At 43.8% G+C, this 21,379-nt stretch overlaps 1 protein-coding gene across 1 annotated transcript in view; it reads left to right on the top strand.

The window, feature by feature from the left end:
• ANGPTL6 (angiopoietin like 6) overlaps positions 1–21,379 on the top strand; it is a 57,800-nt gene that overhangs the window by 20,403 nt on the left and 16,018 nt on the right. The gene's annotated exons all lie outside the window — the stretch shown is intronic.

Genomic DNA, 21,379 nt, shown 5'->3' on the forward strand with positions numbered 1-21,379 from the left:
CGGAACTCTATCCGCAATAAGGTTTGCAGCAGTTTTGGCCACCGGTCCCTAGGCCATTTTCTCTTTACAGCAACTTTTTCAAATCTTACAAGGAAGTCTCCCACCTCCTCTGTAGGCAGCATGGGTTGCACATAGTCAGAGGCCAAGATGTCAGCCCCTTGCAGTGCACCCCACTCTTTGCGATTCCGCTGGAACCATTCATTCACTGTCTCACATTTCACTGGCCCCTTTTGGCTGGCCCTACAAGGTGGAGACATCTTCCCAGGCCATGCTGAGCTCACATCCTCTTTAACTTGATAAAACATGAACTTCTTGCTTTTTGACTGCCTCATCCTTGCAATCACATGCACACAGCAGCTTGTAACAGTTCTCAGCAAAGAAGGAGAAAAAAAAAAAAAATCTGATGTTTGATTCTTCCTTCACAGGTACACAACCCGCATTCAACACAGTCCATCAAATAAACGTATACGCAATGCTGTTCGCCTGGCTGCCACACACAGCTAGCAGCAGTTCCTGATGCGACTCACTGTGGAGCAAGGACCCGGATTCCACCGTCTACATGCCCGCATTCGAGCACCACTTGTAATGTTGGGGTGATTAAGCACAATTGGTAGATGCACGTTTTAGTCTACATCAGGCAGGCGTTTTATGGTTAAGGGCCTGGTAGCCCACGTTTATTATAAGAAAACAAAAATATTTAGTTCATCCAGTAATCCCACGCAGGGGTTTAAATTCATTCAGCACACAAATGAACATACCAAGCCACCTGGCTCTCAATTGTCAACAGTTCCTCTGCTTGCTCCCAACAGATTTGTCAACTCTTTCCAGCCCCCTGGACTCACCGACTTCCTTAGTCTTCCTGACTCTCAAGGTTGTCAGCCTTTCCCAGTCCCTTACACGGACTACAGTCTCCCACAGGGCAAACCACTCTTCAGCCAGCAGCAAGCTGTTCACACTCCTCCATCCTCTACCAACATCCCTTCATTTATATGGCCTATATGCAGCTGGGCACACACCCTGCTCGTTAACATCAAGACCCAGACACAGGGCTGGAGATCCCGTCCCACCCATGACTCTCAGGGATCTCCAAACTACAGAATCCCATCTGGAGCTAGCAAAACCTGGAGAAAACTGACAGAGCAGTTTTCTCCATTTAAAAGCTACACTCTGTAGTCTTGCAGCCTGCAGATATGCAAACTCTGTGTCTGCGTCTCGTTTTCCTCCAATTTCATAGGGACAGAGCCTCGCTCTGTCACAATATATATAAAATAGGCTATTGACAATAACGATAAAATATTGTGAATGACTTTTGAAATTGCATTACCATTTTTGAATTGATTGAATTTACATATACTTTAAGCCATTGCATATTTATTTTGTATGTGTAGTCTTATCAAAGTGTTCTGGGGAATATACAGGGAGTTTGCAAGCTTTTCCTGTTGCCTGTAGTGAAAATATATCTAGTAATGCATAGCGATGTGTAACCTATTGAACTGTGACCACTAGAGCTTCCTGTGACTTCTCTGATAGTAAAAGAGCTGAAGGAGTTTAAAGCGTTTGTTAACCCAAAAGTATAAATCACTGCTAGTCCCTCTATTATAGGCAGGCATAACACACTGTACAAGTCTTTTATAAAAACGAGGCATGTAAATACCTTTTTAGAGCGATCTTCAGGCCGGTCACGTGACTTGTGGCTGCTGTACAGCTCCAATACCTGGCTACTGCAGGAGGGGCTAAGATCTCACTCTGACATCAGCTGGGGAGGTCACCTGGCCTCCCAGTCCCTCCTGCAGTAGCCTTGGAGACTGGCTACGAGCCACATGACTGGCCTGAAGAGCGCTCCTAAAAGGTATTTACTTGCCTCATTTTTATAAAGACTTATACAGTGTGCTATGCTCAGGACTATTTTAGGGCAGGGCAAAAGGGGCAGCTGCCATGGGCCCTTTCATTGTGGGTCCCAAAGCAGCTGTCTCATACTTGCCAATTTAAATTCCCTTGTCCCTTGAAGTTTTAGTCCTGTTCTGTATCCCAATATCTCAGTGTGAAGTTCTGTTACTAATGTTGCTTAGCTCTGTCCTATTGCCGTGTACAGATGACTCACCTGCAGACCCTGTGTTTACATGTAAATAACCTGCATTGATATGTAAATAGCCGTGGACCTTCAGCATTGATATGTAAATAGAAGCAACATTCATATGTGTATCATGCCCCTCTGAGGTCATATTCACCATCACTTCTGCTGAATGCTGCCCACTGGGGAGGTAAAAGGGCATGCCAGAAAGTCTTGCCTACAATTGTGGTCATTAAGCCTAACATCAGACTGTTCTGAAAAGGTAAGCAAATTGGAAGTGGAACACTTTTTCAAAATAACATGGTGCCACAGCACCCTGAATTTTTATGCATGTGAATACGCACATCTCAGCAGATGCGTGAGGGTGTCATTAATAATAATGGCACTGATGTGTATCTGTTAAAGGGCAGCACGTTTCTGTGGTGTCAGGAAAACGATTTTGAATGCGTTCCCAATACACACAGAAATGTGAAACAGGCTAAATGTCTCAGTTACATTGGTGGTTTGTGTAAATCTTGTCATTACATTGGCGCTTGGTGTACAGTCCTTTCATTCACACTAGTGGCCAGTGTGAAGGCCCCCCTTATATTGGTGGTCAGTGTAAATCCCTCTTTACATTGGTGGTTACTGTGAATGCTTCTACTACATTAGTGGTCAGTGTAAATCCCCCTTACATTAGTGGTCAGTGTAGAAACTCCTCTTTATTTTGGTAATCGGTAAAACAATTCCAAACTTGCATTTGTGGTCAGTTTCAAATCCTCCCTTACATTGGTGGTCCATGTAGAAGCCCCCTTTAAATTGGTGGTGGGTGTAAATCCCCCTTACATTGGTGGCCAGTGTAGAAATTCCCTTTATTGGTTGTTGATGTAAAATCCCCCATTACATTGGTTGTCAATGTAAATTCTTCATTACATTGGTAATCAGTACACTTTCCTTCACATTGGTGGTAAGTGCAGAATTGCCCTTACACTAGTGGTCAGTGTAAATCCCCCTTTATATTGGTGGTTAGTGTAAAACCCCCTTTATATTGGTGGTCAGTGTAAAACCCCCTTTATATTGGTGGTCAGAGTAAATCCCCCTTTATATTGGTGGTCAGTATAAATCCCCCTTTATATTGGTGGTCAGTGTAAATCCCCCCCTAACTTTGGTGGTCATTGGAGGTCATTGTATATTCCTCCTTACACTGGTTGTTGGTGTAAATACTCCTGTTACATTGGTGTCAGTGTAGAAATCCCTCTTTATATTGTTGGGTGGTGTAAAAGCCCCCCCATTACATGGTGGTCAGTGCAAATTCCCCCTCACATTGGTAGTCAGTAAGCATTCCCCATTATATTGGTGGTCAGTGTAGAATCCCCCACTACAGTATATACCAGGGATCCTCAAACTACGGCCCTCCAGCTGTTGCAAAACTACTCATCCCATGAGGCATTGTAAAACTCTGACATTCACAGACATGACTAGGCATGATGGGAATTGTAGTTCCTGAACAACTGGAGAGCATTAGTTTGAAGACCCATGGTATATACTCTACTTGTCAAATATTTCCATCTTTGCTCTACATCAAATGGTCAGCAACCCTGTCCTCAGGGCCCACTAACAGGCCAGATTTTATGTATTACTTTGGGGAGATGCAGACTAGAATACTGCAATCACTGAGCAGAAAATTATATCACCTGTGATGTATTTCAGTTATCTTGCAAACCTGGCTTGTTAGTGGGCCCTGATGACAGGGTTGATGACCACTGCTCTACATTATTCAGAATTCGCCACAGTGTACTGCCTACTAACTAATCTCATCCACCCACCACTGCCACTGATCCCATCAACCCCCCAGCATTGCCACAGATCACATCCCTCTCTCCAAGCATTGCCACTGATCCCAGGAGTCCTAGGATCCCTATGAGTTTTCTGTCTATTGATGGGTCCCCTCACCTCCCAAGTCCATGGTGTGCAGGCAGTGAGGAAATAATGTGCTATAACCTCTGGCAACCAATCAGTGAGCAGTAATGATGTGCACTAACCTCATGCAACCAATCATTGAGTGGTAAAGATATGCAGTGACCTCTAGCAACCAATCAGTGAGCAGTAATAATGTGCAGTAACCTCTAGCAACCAATTGGAGAGTGGTACAGATGTCTAGTAACCTGTAGCAACCGATCAGTGAGCAGTATTGATGTACAGTAATCTCTAGCATCCGATCAACAAGCAGAAGTCATGTGCTTATTTTTATCTGTGCTTATTTTTATCTTTATTCTTATATAACATTTTTGTAATATAATTATAATATATAGATGCTTTTATATATACAGTGGGTATAGAAAATAATTTTCCCCTTTAAAATTACATTTTGTTGTTTTATAGCCTGAAATGAAGACAGTTTTTTGTTTTATTCAGCTGTGTTTACTCTATAACATCCAAGTGAAAGATATAACACCAACATTTCAGAAAAAAAATAAAATAAAAAAACAGAATTACTGATTAGGAAAAAGGATCACCCCCTTGTCTCAGTATTTTGTTGAACCACCTTTTGCTTTAATTCCAACCTTTAGTCTGTTGGCATTTGTCTCTACTAACTTTGTACATCTAGACTTTGCAATATTTGCACACTCTTCTTTGCAGAACTGCTCAAGTTCAGTTAAATTTGGTTGTAAGGTATACCCTCTTCCCATTGACAACTTTCTGTCAGAGGGCAGCAATTTGATGGTATTTTGCCCTATCCATTTTTCTTCTATCCTGACAAGTGCTCCAGTCCCTGCTGCAAAGAAACAACCCCATAACAGGATATTACCACCTCTATGCATTGTGTTATTTGGATGGTGAGCTGTATTGAATTTCCACCAGGCATCATTTGGTGTTGAGGCCTAATAATTAAATTTTAGTCTCATCTGACCATAGATGGGTTAAAGGTGCATTTTGGCAAAGCTCAGTTGTGACTGCGTGTGGCCTTTTCTAACGAGTCTCATGTGTGGAGAATTTGTGATATTGTTGTCACATGCACACAATGACCACTCTTTGTTATAAATTCCTGCAACTGCTTCAGAGTTGCTGTAGACCTCTTGGCAGCCTCTCTGACCAGTTTTCTTCTTGCTCTTTCATTCAGTTTGGAGTGACGTCCTGATCCAGGGAGGGTCTGTGTTTTTACCAAATACCTTCCACTTCTTAATAATAGACTTCACTGTGCTTCTTGGCACTGATAAAGCCATTGATTTTTTTTTATGTATCCATCTCCTTACTTGCGCCTGCCCATAACATAGATCCCAGTGACAGTGCCTTGCCAACCATAGTTGATTGTTTGCTTCAGTTGCACTATCAGGGACTGAAATGCTCCAGGAAAGCTCTTTTCATGCTGTGCTAATCAAAATTACCACAGCTGATCACAGTTAAAAGTCAAATTGCATTGTGTGCCATTGAGAAGGTGATTAGCTACATCCGATTGAGTTTACAAGTCATTTTTAGGAGGGGGTGATCCTTTTTCCAACTCTTTTTCTTTTTCTTTCTTTTTCTGACATGTTGGTGTTATATGTTTCACTTGGACATTAGAAGTTGCACTGAGTAAATACAACTGGATAAAACAAAAACTGTGTTTCAGGCTGCAAAGCAACAAAATGGGATTATTTTAAAGGGGTAAGATTCTTTTCTATACCCACTGTAAGTTTATATGATGAATATCCCAATGACTACAACTTTTTTTTATTACAAAATTTAAAGCTGCCATGTTTGCATTGATTGCAAATTCTTTACAAGCAATTTTTAATTGATTCTGATTCTCTTTATTTTCAGTATCCTCTTTAAATGAAACCCATATAGAGAATGTAGCAGATGACATTTGGGACCAAATGTCATATGCATGTAAATTTAGTTTTTGGCCTCAGAACACTAAAGGATCTGAGGGTTAATTATGTAGGTAGGCCTTAACACCAAGTCTAACCAGGCTGTGTTTGGAAGTTCTGCCTTGTCATCTGGACGGTGAGGTGCACATGACAGGCTAGAACCAAGTCTGGTTGGATGTTTAGGTTATTGGCCTTCTCTGAGCCAATCAGTGGGAGTGCCGGGCCCACTGAGGAGTCTGGGAAGGGGTACTTAAAGGGGTGTGGGTCACATGTTCGAGGTTCCGGAGTTGTTCGAGAGACCCGTGTGGTCTGGTCTGGTTCCAGGACCGGGGTAGCCCCATGAGGGGTCCCGGTTACGGGGTGTTCGACACCTTGCAACATCTTCCTGCCGGTGGCCCCTGATAGACCGGCTTGGTCTGGGGTAAGGATCCATCTGTTCCCAAGTCTCGGAACCTGCTGGTCCAAGGCGCAGTAACTGAGGGAGGATTCAAAGTGTCCGGGTGTGCTCTCGGCTTGGAGGGACACCGCAGCTCATGGAAGTGACCGGGGGAGGACTCTTCGGGAGAAGGGCCGGCAAGTGGCATCCTGAGAAGTGTCTGGTTACTGAGTTGAGAAGGACATTGACGATTTCACACTTTTCCAGTACAATTGAGGAGATGGGAAATGTTCCAGGTACGGTGGAAAAAGGTTCCTGTTCACCCTTAGCTGTTGGTTCAAGTTTGAGTCAACGTGCTGACTGCCATGATCTCTGGCTAGAGATCTGTTCAGCTTGGAAGTACCCAGCTGCGAGTGGCTACTCTCTGGGTGGAAGTAGAGACTTTGCTAGACCTGCAGTTCAAGGTGCCTGAGTTCTTCACCCGTGCCCTCTGTTCCCTAAAAGACTGTGTTATTTGAGAGTTCTTACTGCAAAATAAACCTTTTGAAAAAGGACTCCATCTGTGTCAGTGTGCAAGTTGTTGGGTATCAACCCTGGGAACCCCTAGATGTGGAGGAGCAGGCCAAGAGAAGGTAACCGGTAAGCACATTAAGTCAAGGCCACCCTGCAATGGGTTATGGCCGCTACAAGAAATATGGGGGCTGCCAGTGCTGACCTCTTTTGGAAAATACTAGTTCCCTGGCTGTTTCTGGCCTCAATATTTTTTGAGTCACTGACCCAGAATAAACATGCAGAAAATTGGTTCAAATTGAAGGTTGGTCTTATGATCTGCTCACTTAATAAGGAATTCAGAAAGCACTGTAACCAATGGATGAGCACGACAACTAATTTCATTTAATGAATGATAATGAGTCAAAATAAATAACATAAAACGAAATAATAATAATAAAACAAATAATAATAAAATAAAAATAAAATAAATGACTGAGTAAATAAATAAAATAAAAACAAGAAAACCTACTAAGGACAATTTTGTCTAGTAGATTTACTCTAACAAATTGAAGCCAAACTCCAGCTAACACTTTTTTAGTAAGTTGCAGCTTTTTTTCTTTTGGGATTAAGGTTTTACATAAATAAATAAAGACTGGCCATTGTAAACACACTTGTGAGTGATACATGGTTTGTCCCATCCCTCTAGCAGGACTGTCTATTCAAAAATGAGAGATTTACTGACAAAATCACCAGGTGAAAATAAAGTGTTGGAGGAGTAAACAGAGACAGAGTGTGTGAGGACTAGAGAAAGATGGAGTTACAGAGAGAGCTGCTGAACCTTGAGGAGACCTGTTACTGTGTGTGAATTCCTCAGAGAGGGCCTGATCATGAGAATCTGACTGCGAGGGGCCAATCGTGCAAAATTTGACTTCTGGGACAACTGATCACTAAGCAGACTAGACCTGATCTGTTGCATACTAGGAGTGGAACTATTGACCTTAACCCATTGTTGCCCACAGTTAATACTTACTAAGATTACCCCAAATCAACAGCCTATCAGCCATTCCTTGTGTACAATCTTAAAGGGTCCTCTACATGTGCACCACCGACAGAAGGGCCCCAAATGGAAGCTGGCCAACATTGACAAGTAGGCATCAGTACTTTAAAGTCACTTCTAGGGGAACCTCTTTGCCAGTAACGTATACACCCACCCACTATTGGGGCTGTGTGTATAGAATGCACTTAGGAACATTTCTTGAGTATATATTGCTTAGAAATACAGTAAGGTTGATTCTATGCAATTCATGCTTTCACAGTTGATGCTATTTTTATTGATACTATGTGGACTAGTGTCATGTGGCTGAGCCTTATTGCAGCACAAAGTTAATGGCTGTAGGTGAGGCCAACCTGCCTGTCAGTTTATCTAACATGTTCTGTTTATTTGTTTTATGCATTGCATTTGCTTAGACTTACCCATTTGCTTACCCTTTACTTACACAAGTTGCCTGTGGTCGGTTTTTCTGTGTACCTTCAAAGAATGGTAGAATATTAATGTTTAGGATACACAGGTGTGAGTTACCTATAACCAGTTGTGGTGATGGGGGCCGAGAGGGCTAAAGAGTCATGGCAGAGAACAGAGGACCCATCATTAAAAGCGGCTTCTGCAGGGGTTGTGCCAACCGAGGTCTGACAGTTGCCCCAGGGTCAACTGTCTGATCTAATTCCAATGACCAATGTGCTCATAGCTGAACTCTGGGATAAGCAAAAATGATCAAAATACAAGACCCATACAGTATGTATTCTTACTTGAATCTTGGTGTGCTTGGTGTATTTCCTCCATATGTGTGCAGTAATCCATTGTGATACTTCCTGTAATATAAACTGGTCACAGCTGTTTTCTCTCCTTGTACAGTGTGATCGGTCTTGTCTCAGCCTTGTCCTATAGTTTTCTGCGGGCAGCCTGTAGTGGGTGGAGCCACTGAGCCCCTCCTCCAGCTCTGTTCTCTGCAATCAATATGTACAGCACAGTGAACACGTTACCACTACTTTTACATGGTAATAACTAGCTTTGCAAATGCATCTGGTGAATAAAACGTGGATTTTGTTTCTTTTTGGTTATTGAGGAATATATTTAAATGAAAGTTTTTGTGCCTGGAGCTCAGCTTTAACATCATTAAAGCAGAACTTCACTCTCTCAATCATCATAGACTATTATTAATCCTTATGCTGCTAGCACTAGTAAATAGATAGGAAAGTATATCATATTTGTGTGTTTTAAACTATTTTTTTTACATTTTCAGTTACTTCATGGTTTCCATGCCTAGGCAAATAATGTCATACATCCCAGCAGTCTTCAGGAGGGGAGGGAGGGTGGGTTCTCAGCTCAGTCTATGCTTGAGATAAAGGCTGATGGATTCCAGTAAGTAAATGATACATGAATCATCTGTCCTTATGCAAGATGGACACTGCCAGAAATGCTGGGGGGGGGGGGGGGGAGTTTAAAGTTTCTCAGCAAAATAAAGCATGGAGACATGGATGGATGGAGGAGTTTGATTTGAGCATTAAAAACTAGTTAAATAGCATTTTTGGTTTTGTGGTGCTTAGATGCAGTGCAGTTCCACTATAAATAACAGCACCCTATTATAGAGAAATTAAATATAAATCTTAATAAGTCATAATTAAATATTAAATACTGTTCCATGAAACAACCCTCCTGTTGGGGCCTTGCGGGAGAGCTTGGAAGGCTACGGCTCCGGGGCTGGACAGAGATGATTGGGACGACATGTGGGGGATCTAGCAGAGATAGATTCATTACAAATTCCTACACAGAATCTACCTTACCCCGGCTAGACTGGCAGAGATGTTTGGGAATCAGCACTCCCTGTGCTGGAGATGTGCTGTACCCTTAGCTAACTTCATGCATATTTTCTGGGAATGCCCACTAATTAAATCTTATTGGTAAGCCATTGCCTCCTGTATAAGGTCGGTCACCTCAATTTCTATCCCTATGTCCATCAAAGTATGTCTTCTACACTTAGTGGAGCCCTTGGCCACTACCAGGGCCAGACGGACCCTTCTTACCCTGTTACTGTTCTACGCTAAAAAGCACATTATCCTTTCATGGAAGAGCTCCATGTCACCGACCTTGGAGTCTTGGAAAACATTGGTCAACAAGGCAGTACCCTTTTACAAGGCTACATATTTGAGCAGAGGGGCTCTGAACAAATTTGAGAAGGTTGGGCGGCGGGGGGGGGGGGGGGGGGGGGGGGGGGCCGTGGAATGGCATAGTAGCCCATTATGTGTCACTTACCTGACACAGGAGCCAGCGATGTTACCACTGTCCCCTGTAGCACGAAGCGTTCATCTTCTTCCGGGTATCGCTGCTCCGGCCACTCACAGTGCCAGAGCAGTGATGAAATCACTCCCACGCATGCGCACGGGAGCCGCCACTAATGGCATATTGCTGTTTGCTGTCTTTTTGCAAATATCTTGTAAACCGTGTAGGTTTAGAAGATATTTCATGCACCTACAGGTAAGCCTTAATCTAGGCTTACTTGTAGGTCAAAGTGGTCTGTAAGGGTTTACAACCACTTTAATGGTTGTAAATGGTTGTTAATGGTTGTAGCCATGTCACTATGGAGCAGGGGGGTGGAGAGCGTAACCATCCCATGGAGGATATCTGATAGAACACGGGGGAGTCGCGGAACTATATCCTTGTGTCATGGTAGACTGCCTCCAAGGTAGGAACATTTGTGTACCTGTCTGAGCAAAGTTGGGGGGGGTGTGACCATTCGGGCACTGCCCGGAGGCCCCATGCCACTAAGGGCCCCCATCAGGGTTGGCAGCCTCAATAAAACCAGGGACAGTATGTAAAAATCTGTTTTTTTAAAATTGCAAGATTATAGCTGCCCCACCTCTCCAGTACCTATTCTGTGTGTGTATACTGTATGTGTGTGTATATACTGTGTGGCCCCATAATCTATTGCCTGGGGGGCCCCATAATCTTCTCCTATTGCCTGTGGGCCCCATAATCTTCTCCTATTGCCTGGGGGCCCCATAATCTTCTCCTATTGCCCGGGGGGCCCCATGAGTTGTCAGTCCGCCCCTGGGTGTATCACAAGTTTCTGTGATAACGTTTATGTTGTATTGTTTTTCTGTAGTATACCGGCAAGTTTGTGGCCGGTTGCAGCCCACATTGTGTGGCTTGTTATAATATGTATTGTATAAAACAAGATAAAAATAATTTCCAAAAAAATATATTAAATACTGAAAGTCGTTCATAAGCCCAATCTTGACTGGTTTTAGGAATGTCACCACTATTCTAGAGAGACAACATCCAGACAGGCATTTGAATGGATTTTGTCTGCAGTTGCGTCTTGGTAACCACACACCAGACCTGCCAAGGCTTGAACTTCGAGGTTTTGGCTTCATTTTAGCTTGTCAGCAGAAAATCTTACTTCTACTTCCTTTCTTTCCACTTGTTTTGGAGTATTTGGAATTGACAAGTGTGCTGCTGTAGCAGTAAATCAGCACGACCAAGCTCATTTAAAATTCCTTTTGTGAGAGACGTACTGTGATCAAAGATGCAACATAACACAGAGCAGTCACTGCTATAGGAAAACATTTTCCTGCTGAGCGGCTATATTTCTGTTACTTGTACACAGTATTGACGTGTAACTTGATTGGCAGAAACAGAGATATTTTTGGTACAGTGAACCTCTCCTAACAGAAACATTGAAGCTGGACTCCTCCTAAACACGCTAGTTGCTTGGCTATTATGTTGATCCTCTGGCTTCAGTATACTTTGAATCACTGGCTCAAATAAAGTATGCAAGTAAGACCCCTTTCACATTGGTGAAGTCCGCCAGGGAATCGGCCCGCTCAGCAGGGGATATCTTCGCTGACCCTCGCTAAGCAGTCGGATGACGGGTCCATATCCACTCTGCATCAGCAGAGAGGAAACGGACACAGCCCGCTGTCCTCTATGGGCTGTTGAATGGAAACGGACCACCCGTCTATTTCTATTCGACTGTCATCCGATCTGGCAGATGGAAAATAATACCCCATCAGTCTGTTTTTAGCAGAAATGATCGGATCAGATGTCGTCGGATGTCATCGGACATGTCTCTTGACATCCGCCTCTCCATAGAGCGCAATGGATGGCCAGATCGGGTCCACCTAAAAAACTGACAGGTGGACCTGAGCGGGCCTAAGCGGGCCTAAGACCCCTTTCACACTGGGGCATTTTCTTTTACAAAAGGTTTTATTGATAACCATAGAAATTTCACAGTTTAACAGTGTAGTAAATGCATCATGAATAAACATAACATAACATTTAGCATCTTATAAATAAAATAAGTATGCTAATAAATCAAAGAAAAACAAAACAATAAAAATATAACAGAGGCTGAAAACAGTTGTACGTTATAAACATGAAAGTGGTTGGACACACTAAGGTTTCAGGAATGCCCGTAGGACCAAACAAAGAATGAAGAGCCCCAGGTGCAGGCAAAGGCATAAGGCCAATGAAGGTAATTAGGAAACTCTGGACAGCCGCACTCCAAAAAAATCTTGTGCCTTTTATTATAAAAACAGGATCACACTGTACAAGCCACAGCAAAGCAATATCAACTAACGCGTTTCACACTACTAAGAGAGCTTACTCATAGCTTACTCTTAGATATGAGTAAGCACTCTTGGTAGTGTGAAACGCGTTAGCTGATATTGCTTTGCTGTGGCTTGTACAGTGTGATCCTGTTTTTATAATAAAAGGCACAAGATTTTTTGGAGTGCGGCTGTCCAGAGTTTTCTAATTACCTTCATTAGTTGTAAACCTCAGACATGAAATATTTCTTTGCTATCAGCATGAGTCCATTCTGCCCCCTGCTTTCTGAACTCTCAGACAAGCTTATAAATTCAGTACTTTAAACAAATGTAGAGAAGTGAAGACTGTAGATAAACAGGTACAACTTATGTAGGAGGATATGTTTAATCTGTGTATCAACTGAGGATAGTCACTTCATTAGTTATACAGTATGTGAGGGTTTACAACCACTTCAAAAGTAGAAGAGTAATGCCGCGTACACACGACCGGACTTTTCGACGGACTTGGTCCGGCGGACAATCCGACGGACTTTGCAGCTGAGGTCCGCCGGACTTTTAAACTTGGCGACACACAATCACTCCAAAAGTCAGATGGATTCGAACGTAATGACATAGAATAAGGAAGCCAGTAACCAATAGCTGCCCTACCGTCGGTTTTAGTCCATCGGACTAACACAAAGTGACCGCATTTTTTTTTTTTACCAAATTCGAGTCCGTCGGAAAGATTTGAAGCAAGTTTAATTTCTAGGTCCGCCGGACTTTTGGGAAGAAAAAGTCTGCTGGAGCCCACACACGATCGAATTGTCCGACAGATTCTAGTCTGCCGGACCAAGTCCATCGAAAAGTCCGGTCGTGTGTACGCGGAATAAGATTAAGCTTTAAAAATATAAGCTTTAGTTTGTGCTGAGGCGTTTAGCCATGGTGCTTTGCATTAGACCAGGCATGTCCAAAGTCCGGCCCGCGGCCCGGTTTTGAATGGCCCGCCTGGTTATTTGGACATACATATCTTTTGTGGCCCCCGACGATCTCCCAGCGCTGGGGCCACAAAAGATATATATGCTTCGGAAGGTACAGGGAGGACAGGACCGAGCGCCGTACACAGGAGTATTTCCTGTTTACGGGCAGCCTCTGTAATAGGAAGTCTGTCTCCTGCACTGCCATTGGACGACTGTTCTGTCCATCAAAGGAGGCGGGACTTTCTATTAAAGAGGCCGCTGTGTAAACAGGAGATTCTCCTTTTGCGCTCGTCAGTGCATTCTTGGCAATGGTGCTGTGTTCCTGGCAATGGTGAGGCATTCCTGGCAATGGTGCTGCATTCCTGGCAATGGTGCTGCATTCCTGGAAATGGTGAGGCATTCCTGGCAATGGTGCTGCATTCCTGGAAATGGTGAGGCATTCCTGGCAATGGTGCTGCATTCCTGGCAATGGTGCTGCATTCCTGGCAATGGTGAGGCATTCCTGGCAATGGGGCTGCATTCCTGGCAATGGGGCTGCATTCCTGGCAATGGGGCTGCATTCCTGGCAGTGGTGAGGCATTCCTGGCAATGGTGAGGCATTCCTGGCAATGGTGCTGCGTCCCTGGCAATGGTGCTGCGTCCCTGGCAATGGTGCGGCATTCCTGGCTATGGTGATGGATTCCTGGCTATGGTGATGCATTCCTGGCTATGGTGGGGGCATTCCTGGCTATGGTGGGGGCATTCCTGGCTATGGTGGGGGCATTCCTGGCTATGGTGGGGGCATTCCTTGCTATGGTGGAGGCATTCCTTGCTATGGTGGGGGGGGGGGGGGGCATTCCTGGCTATGGTGGCGGCATTCTTGGCTATGGTGGGTGCATTCCTGGCAATGGTGGGTGCATTCCTGGCTGTGGTGGGTGCATTCCTAGCAATGGTGAGGCTACATTCTTGGCAATGGTGGGTCTGCAGATGTGCACTGATTAGGCTGCATTGGTGGGCACTGACCATTATTTTGCTTCACAGTTTTTTATTTAAACATCTTTTTTTCCCTGAAACTTCCCTCTTAAAGTGAAGGTGCGTGTTATACGCCAATTAATACAGTATGTACAAATACGCCCAAGCTCATCTCTTCCCACACACAGCCACAAAGGCAAGTTGGGCAGTGTATTAGAGCTCGAACTAACACACTTAGACCAAATTTTAACGGTTCAAAGATTGTCAGGCAAAATGGTCGGCCCTCACGCATGTTCACTTCATCAAATACGGCCCACTTTGAAAAAAGTTTGGACACCCCTGCATTAGACCTTATGTAGTACAATGCTGGAGTTGGTTGGGAACAGAAATATTGCTTTAAGACTTGAGGAGCAGTTGAAACCAGGCCGCCAACAAAAATGACCATCTACAGCAGACCAAGTCATCTTCACTCTGTCCGAGTCTCTTTTGCTTTCTGCTTATACAACAGTTTCCAAATTTCCACCCAATCACTCACCTTTTCATTCATTTCCGCCCAGATGCATCTGCTTTCTGTTTAGCTGCTTTACTTTATACTGTTTTGCTTTCTTTCCAACTGTTGTCATGTTCTGCCCAGTTCATGACACTTTTAAAGCAACTGTTTTTTTTTTCTGCCCTGCTCTTGACACCTTCTGCCCTGCCAGCTGTATTGCTGTCAATGCCAAGCACTTTTTCCTCTGCTCATCTGCTTTCCACCCAGTCACCTATTTTAATGTTAAGGTCTTTTTGAACTCTGATGGTCTATTACAGTGATGGCGAACCTTGGCACCCCATATATTTTGGAACTACATTTCCCATGATGCTCATGCTCTTTGCAGTGTAGCTGAGCATCATGGGAAATGTAGTTCCAAAACATTTGAGGTGCAAAGGTTTGCCATCACTGATCACATTGCATTATATCTATTAGTTTATTTTGCACTGTTATTTTAGTGTAAATTTGGACCCTCAGCTTACCTTGCATTCACCATTTATCCTCTCTGATTGCACACTAATCCCCAACCACCAGTAAGTCCCTGCCCTCCTTACTTTCCACCATTAAGCCAATCTGGATAGAGATTTCGGTAAAAGCATGTTTGAGCCCACTGCTATGAACACTTTCAGCTTTATTATTTCTAACCTAGAACAAGCAATGAGAATCCATCTTGTCAGGGCCATCTTTAATATTGTCTGGACCCCAGGAAAACATTCCTCCCCTTCATGAAATTTCACTCTACCTGCTCTGAGACATACAATAAATAGCAGCTAGATTCAAAATCAGTTTACAGTGGATCAGGCAGTAAAACAATTGCAAGTGGTTGCCAGAGGTAACAACATATAATTTCCACTCACTGATTAGTTGCTAGAAGTTACAGCATATCAACAGCACCCATTGATTGGTTGCTAGAGGATACTACACACCATTACTGCTCACTAATTGGTTGCAGCATATAATTGCTGTTTACTGATTAGTTGCTAGATGTTACTGAACATGAATAGCACCCATTGATTGGTTGCTAGAGGATACTGCACATCATTACCACTTACTCATTGGTTGCTAGAGGTAAACATAGCAATTTCTCCATGGAGGGTCCCCTGGACTGAATGTAGCAGTCACCCTGTGGAGGGGCCCCTGAACTGGAGTTTGCAATCTCCCTATGGAGGGGTCCCAGGACTGAAGGTTTTAATATCCCTATGAAGAGGCTCCAGAACTGGAGGTAGCAGTCTCCCTATGGAGGCTCACCAAAGAGAAACTGTTACTTCCAGTCCAGGGGCCCCTCCATTGAGAAACGACTACCTCGGGTCCAGGCCTTGCGCAATGAGGATTCTTTTCTATTATTTCCATTCATTTTTATTAGGCAACTTACTGCAAGAGATGCCAGCATGGATTTCTCCAGGGGTTTCCCCACATGCTTGAATGACCACACTAGAGATAGTTGGCCAACTCCTAGGGGTGAGCGTATATCTATGTGGGGCACCCAGTCTGAGCACCTTCGAACATGGATTTACTATTGAGCATGAGCACTTTCAATATACTGGGACTGTTAAAGATTTATACTTATTATTGTTTACATCTAGCGCGGTGGATTGTTTCTTTTAACCACTTGACCACTGGGCACTTAAACAGCCTTAATAACCAGACCAATTTTCAGCTTTCGGTGCTCTCACATTTTGAATGACAATTACTCAGTCATGCAACACTGGACCTATATGAAATTTTTGTCCTTTTTTTCACACAAATGGAGCTTTCTTTTGGTGGTATTTAATCACCGCTGGGTTTTTTATTTTTTGTGCTATAAAAGAAAAAATACAGAAAATTCTGTAAAAAAATGAATTTTTCTTTGTTTCTGTTATAAAATTTAGCAGATTAGTAATTTTTTCTTCATAAATTTTGGCCAAAATTTATACTACTACATATCTTTGGTAAAAATAAGTACAAATTGGTGGATATTATTTGGTCTTTGTGAAAGTTATAGAGTCCACAAGCTATGGTGCCAATATCTGAAAATTGATCACACCTGAAGTACTGACGGCCTATTTGAATTCTTGAGACCCTAACATGCCAGAAAAGTACAAATACCCCCCAAATGACCCCTTTTTGGAAAGAAGACATTCCAAGGTATTTAGTAAGAGGCATGATGAGTTTTTTGAAGTTGTAATTTTTTCCCACAATTCTTTGCAAAATCAAGATTTTTTTTACTTTTTTTTTTTTTCACAAAATTGTCAATTATCAGTTTATTTCTCACACAGCATATGCATACCACAAATTACACCCCCAAACACATTCTGCTATTACTCCCGAGTACGGTGATACCACATGTGTGAGACTTTTACACAGCGTGGCCACATACAGAGGCCCAACATGCATGGAGCACCATCAGGCGTTCTGGAGCACCCAGGACAATTCTGACATTTCTCTCCTACATGTAAAAATCATCAGTTATTTGCTAGAAAATTACATAGAATCCCAAAACATTATATATGTTTTTTTTTAGCAAACACCCTGGAGAATACAATGGTGGTCATTGCAACTTTTTATCTCGCACGGTATTTGCGCAGCAATTTTTCAAATGCTTTTTTTTGGAAAAAAAACAGTTTGTGCTTAAAAAAAAAAAAAAACACAGTAAAGTTAGCCCAATTTTTGCACAATGTGAAAGATGAAGTTACACTGAGTAAATCGATACCTAACATGTCACTCTTCAAAATTGCACAGGCTCGTGGAATGGCGCCAAACGTCGCTATTTAAAAATCCCCATAGGCGACGATTTAATTTTTTTTACTGGTTATATGTTTTGAGTTACAGAGGAAGTCTAGGGCTAGAATTATTGCTCTCGCTCTAATGTTCGCAGCGATACCTCACATGTGTGGCTTGAGCACCGTTTTCATATGTGGGCGGGACTTACGTATGCGTTCGCTTTTGCATGCGAGCACATGGGGACAGGGGCGCTTTAAAAAAATATATATATTTTATTGTTCATTTTACTTTATTTATTTTAGTTTGACATTTTGTTCCCCAAAAATACATTTTTTGATCACTTTTATTCCTATTACAAGGAATGTAAACATCCCTTGTAATAGGAATATGGCATGACAGGTCCTCTTTACAGTGAGATATGGGGTCAATAAGACCCCACATCTCACCTCTAAGCTGGGAAGCCTGGAAAAAATAAAAAAAATAAAAGATTCTGGATTTGATCGTATTGGCGAGTCGGTAGAAGCACCGGAGGGCAGCGGGAGGGGGGGGGGGGTGTCTATGGCTGGGTATTGCAGGGTATCACCGACTATGGCTGGGTATGGCTGGGTATCTCAGAGTATGGCGTTGCAGAGTATTGCGTTGCAGAGCATTGCAGGATATTGGAGGGTGTTGCAGAGCATTGCAGTGTTGCACGGTATTGGCGGGTGTTGCAGAGCATTGCAGAGTGTTGCAGGGTATTGGTGGGTGTTGCAGAGCATTGCAGAGTGTTGCAGGGTATTGGCGGGTGTTGCAGAGCATTGCAGAGTGTTGCAGGGTATTGGTGGGTGTTGCAGAGCATTGCAGAGTGTTGCAGAGCATTGCAGAGTGTTGGCGGGTGTTGCAGAGTGTTGCAGGGTATTGCAGAGTGTTGCAGAGTAATGCAGAGTATTGCAGGGTATTGCAGGGTATTGCAGAGTATTGCAGGGTATTGCAGAGTAATGCAGAGTATTTCAGTGTAATGCAGAGTATTGCAGAGTATTGCAGAGTAATGCAGAGTGTTGCAGGGTATTGCAGAGTAATGCAGAGTGTTGCAGGGTATTGCCGAGTATTGCAGAGTGTTGCATGGTATTGCAGAGTAATGGCAGGGAATTAAGGGGTTAATTTTCGGTGAGCAGCGATGTGGGCACTGCAGATGCAGCCCACATCGCTGCTGACACCGATCTCTTCCCCCTCCGCTGTTCCGATCGGTACAGAGAGGGGGAGGGAGGAATCGGCGTCATAACATGACGCCGGTTTGTTTACAAGTGATCACTCCGTCATTTGACGGAGCGATCACGTGGTAAACGGCCACTATGAGCGGCCGTTTACCGTGATCCGTGATGCGCCGGGTCCTGTGGACCCGGCAGTCACGGATGCTCTCGAGTGCGCGCCCCAGAGGCGCGCAAGAGCGGAATTCTGGGAGGACGTCATATGACGGCCTCCCAGAGATAAGAAACCGCCCTGTAGCCGTCATTTGGCTATAGGGCGGTTGTTAAGTGGTTAATTTGCATTTGCTATCTAGCAAGTTTTTACTGCAGCAAGTGGAATTACATTTGTGTAATTTATTAATCACTATTCACTGGCGCTTAGTATTAATTTAAATGGCAACCCTGGACAGTGGGCTCAAGGGACAGCTGCTTTTGGCCCCACAACAATGATTGGGCCTTCCCTTTTTGCCCCACCTTAAAGACGGCCCTGCATCTTGTACCGGTCTAAATTCAACATTGTATTGTGATTAGCTGCTATGAATACTTGTTCTTGATGACCAACATACATAAATATTATCCCTTGGAGTGGGGCTATTCTTGCACTGCAAGGGTTAGCTGCTTGTTTAGTCTAGGGGAGAGTTTTTGCACTTTAACTTACATAATCCTGTACTTCCCTGACAGATGACACTCCCCCATGCTCTGGCGGTGTACTATACCTTGGTGTCATCATGTCCGGGGTTCTTCACCCTGTACTCTGTGCCAAAATTCAACCAGTGAGCACGACTGCGTCATTTATTCACAGATCCCTGTGAATCAATAAACTGCAAGTACCAACAGCTTTTGCAGCTGTGGGCTTGTAGTTCTCAATGAACTACCATGGCGCTATTGAGCGCCGTGGTAGTTCATTGATTCCTCCTTTCAGTGGGAAACTGCTTGCCCGTACAGGCAGACAGCTTATACTCAGTCTGCAGGAGACCTGCATGACCTCAGTGATCTGCTGAAGCTTTTTTTTTTTTTTTTTTTACCTGCAAAACAAAAGTGCATTTAAAATTTTTTGTTAAAAGGTGAACTTTTCCTTTAACAAAGAGACAGTTGCCCACAAGCACAGCCAAAGATATACAATGTACAAAATATTTTATTATAAAAAACAACTAATACAAACATTTAAAACCATTTTGTCCTACATAGTTACCAAATATAAATGTACATGTATAACCATCATTGAATAAGCCACATATTGAATTAAACTTCCAATGAAGTAAGTAGTCTGTATTAATTCTCTACGCATTTTGCGAGATATGGACGAGTGTCCTCATGAGAGGTAAAGATGAATATTCGTTAGTTTAATTGGTTCTATAAAACTTCGCACATATACAGTCATTGTATGGATCAATAGCCGGCGGGATCACCCACTGGTTCACATGGTCCAAACCTGGGAATTGTGAAGGGAAGGGACACCACATACTGCAGTGAAAACCCCTGTGATGACACCAGAGGGCACTATGGAGAGTCTGCACATGCACTAGGAACCTGAACACATGCAGACCAAGATAACGCAGAGTGATGCTACCGGATCCAACCACAAAGTATTTTACAGTTGGGTTTTAAAAATACAGACTCCTCGGGTTCCTAGTGGCCCATTGTTCATAGAAAAGGCATTCTGGCTGCTGACAGTGTAGCACAACAATGACTGATCTTTATGTTAGTCTTTTCTCCTCCAGTTCCATTGGTGACATTAAACACGTTTGGTGCCAACTTTACATCTTCAGTCATGGCTTAGTTGTCTGCCCACAATGCCCTGACATCAGTTCTTGCTTGATTGAATGTAGCTGATGGCTGTAGGCCAGCTAGTGCACACTTGTCAGCCATCATTGGTATTTAGACCACAGTTTGAAGACATATGTCTTAGGCCCCTTTCACACTGACGTCCCGTTCAGGCCCGCCTGTCAGTTTTTCAGGCGGACCTGAACGGGTGCTCCATAGAGCTCTATGGAGCGTCGGATGTCAGCGGTGACATGTCCGCTGACATCCGACCCGCTCCGATCCGAAAAAGTGTGACGGAGGAAAAAGCTATTTTTCCATCGGTCTGCGGATCGGATCGGGTGACGACGGGCACTGCGGTCCGTCGTCATCCGATCTCCCATAGGGGAGAGCGGCGCTGTGACAGGTCCGTCCCTGCGCAGTGTGCAGAGACAGACCTGTCATCTCCCTGCTCAGCGGGGATCGGCGGAGTGATCCCCGCTGAGCAAACGGATATCCACGGGTCGGATCAGAACTGATCTGCCCCGTGTGAAAGGACCCTTAGACCAGGCATTTTCAACTAGGATTCCTCCAGAGGTTGCTAGGGGTTCCATGGGCTGTGGCTGATTGACCTCCCATCTGATGGTACCTGCATAGTTCCAGGGACAATTATATTTGGCAAAACATGCAGCAAGACACAATTATCCTTTTATCTGTAAAGCCCCTTACACACGGGTGGACTGATCAGTTTTTCAGGTGAACCCAATCAGACCCTCCAACCTCCTCTATGGAGCGGTGGGTGTCAATTGACATGTGTCCATTAACATCCGATCCTATCCGCTAAAAACAGATGAACGGAGATTCATTCCCCATCCGTCTAATGGATGGGATGGCCATTGGGTGT

The sequence above is a fragment of the Lithobates pipiens genome, unplaced genomic scaffold (genome assembly GCF_037356315.1).
Source record: "Lithobates pipiens isolate NorthernLeopardFrog02 unplaced genomic scaffold, aLitPip1_a1.2 Scaffold_8, whole genome shotgun sequence".
Lineage (NCBI taxonomy): Eukaryota > Metazoa > Chordata > Amphibia > Anura > Ranidae > Lithobates > Lithobates pipiens.